Source organism: Cavia porcellus, unplaced genomic scaffold, assembly GCF_034190915.1.
Source record: "Cavia porcellus strain 051 isolate PalLab524CR breed Dunkin Hartley unplaced genomic scaffold, mCavPor4.1 scaffold_11, whole genome shotgun sequence".
Taxonomy (NCBI): domain Eukaryota; kingdom Metazoa; phylum Chordata; class Mammalia; order Rodentia; family Caviidae; genus Cavia; species Cavia porcellus.
The window spans coordinates 20,373,732-20,376,135 of NW_026947494.1; the positions used below are offsets into that span (position 1 = coordinate 20,373,732).

Below are 2,404 nucleotides of genomic sequence, written 5' to 3' on the forward strand. Positions count from 1 at the left end.
TCATTTCAGGCAGGAATCACTTTTCTTGCATTAAGTGAAACCCTCCTTTACCAAAGATGGAGATTCTATTTCTTATTTTACCCTTTATACAAATCTGAGATTTGGACACAATGGTGTAATGCTTGGTAGAAAGAGTAAAATAACTCATTTAAACTACTATACTAATATCTCAGTGACATAGAATTGTGTCTCTGACACTATTATAATTTATGCAGTCTAACTCTATTCACTGATGACTCCTGATGCTTCTGACTCATGTTTTGTTTCTAAGCTCATTTTGTATGTGTGGATACTACTGAGACACACACTTTCATGGCTCTGAATCAAGGCTGGCAGTTTTCTGAAGCTCTTTGCTTTGATCAGGAGCCTAAAGTATCTTTCTGTGTTCTGTTGGCCATTTCAGAACATTAGTCTTTTGACCATTTCCAAAATGTAATGGTCAGTTCATTAAAAAGAAATCTCTCCGCCCTGAGAGTCCAGAGAAGCCAAAGTGAGCCCACCACTCTGGGCCCAGAGGAGAGGAGGCTATGCTTCCTGGTGAGCCAGACCCTGTGGCCCAAAGCAGAAGAAGCCATGTCCCCTGGAGTTCTGCTGCCATGGAAGAACACCCACGAGCAGCCCCTCTGCACCTCTCAACCACCCTGGGAACCTGGGAATGAAGGTACCAAGGTGTCTGGCCCAATTTCCTGCACCGCAGAATGGGATGCTTATGCAGGACACACCCAGGACTCAGCAGCTGGCTGATGTGGAGGAACGCAGGAAAATATCAAGACCAAGGAACAGCGTGCAACATTAGACCTCCATCACACCCAGAAAAAGCCCAGAAGATGTAGACACACAAGAAATTGGAAGTCATACCCCTGAAATCTCTGAAATGATGGCATCTAAAGTAAAGAGACAACTTAAGGCTTATATTGTTTAATTAATTTCGCATGCTATGTCTTGCCCAGAGCCAGTATAGGAGACATAGACAGCAGAAAAATTAGAAAGCACACACTTAAAATTTCTGCGATGGTGGTAAACAAAGTGAACAAACTACTTAGTGTTTGCCCTATTTTGTTGCCTTCGCATGCCTGTGACAGGTGGTCTAAGAATCTATTTAGAGGATAACAATGTGCATTATAGTAACCATGGTTGGTTTCTTACTCTCTTGTTTTTGAAACTCAATACCATTCCCATTGTTTTGTTTTGTTTCGCTTTGCTGTTTTGTTTTATTCTCTTTGAAATAAAAAGAGATATTCTTATATATCACATGCTTCACAACTACAACCATAACTACTCCACTGAAAAAAAAAATTATGTTTTCTGCATAATTGTAAGATATTCATGGCATTGTGTATGTCCTTAACCCATCGAATGAGATGCCCTCTCTTGTCAAATACTCTCCAGTTTTTCATGAAGCACTGAGTACTTCAGTGTTCTCTGAACAAGAGAAACTCATTCTAAGAGCTTTATTTTTTACCACGTTTCTTTCCTTTCATAAAAACACAACAAGGATGCTAAAGAAAATATAAAACTCGTTTAAAGTGTTTGGAAATACATGACAAAACCATATGTTCAAAATCCTTTTAGATTCATCTTAAGTATCTCAATGCAAGTATCCACAACCGTTTCATTTACTTACCAAATTGTATACTGATCTGGTTAACATGTAGTTCCATCATGATTTTCACTTTAATCTTTGTTGTGTAGTGTCATGGAGAAAACAGTCAATTTAACAATTTAAGGAGAAATATTCAGACATTCTACGCTGCTTATATTATCCTTAATCCTAAACGCAATAGTAAGAACTACCATTTACTATGTCCCCAAGGTAAATGCACCTACTTTTATGATTTTCACTTAAAAAATCATATGTTCTCCCATTACATCATCTACCATGAACCGAATTCTAGTCTTTTCCCTGATGAAAAGTAATTTTTCAAAGAAAAAACAAAGCACTACAATCATTATTCGAACAGTTTAAGTAGGTTTTTGAGTCTTATGAAAAACAAAGATCACCAACCATAAAACCACTCTTACAATTCTAATATAAATCTTACCCCAAAATTCCTTCCAGATTAAAATGTTCATATGCTTTAGTTCATTTATATTATCACATTTACTTTTCTGTGTGACTGTGCAGATGTGTACAATTGACCAGAGTCATGTATTAATGGACTTTTATCTCAATAAGTGTCAAACATAAATATTTTGGTGTTTCTAAAATTTCTCTTTAGAAAACTTTTTATGGCTCCTTGCATTACTGATTATATAAAAGGTAAAACATAAGCATTTCTAGAATAAATTCCAGTCAATTGTGATGGTCGATATTGTGTACCAGCTTGGCAAGGCTGTGGTCAAAAGACAATCTAGATGTTGCTATGAAGGTATTCTTTAGAATTCTTAACATTAAGTCACTGGA

At 36.7% G+C, this 2,404-nt stretch overlaps 1 pseudogene; it reads left to right on the forward strand.

Moving 5' to 3' along the window:
- The first annotated feature begins 312 nt into the window (after positions 1 to 312).
- On the forward strand, positions 313 to 463 carry LOC111755162 (small nucleolar RNA SNORA2/SNORA34 family; annotated as a pseudogene).
- The last annotated feature ends 1,941 nt before the right edge of the window (positions 464 to 2,404 follow it).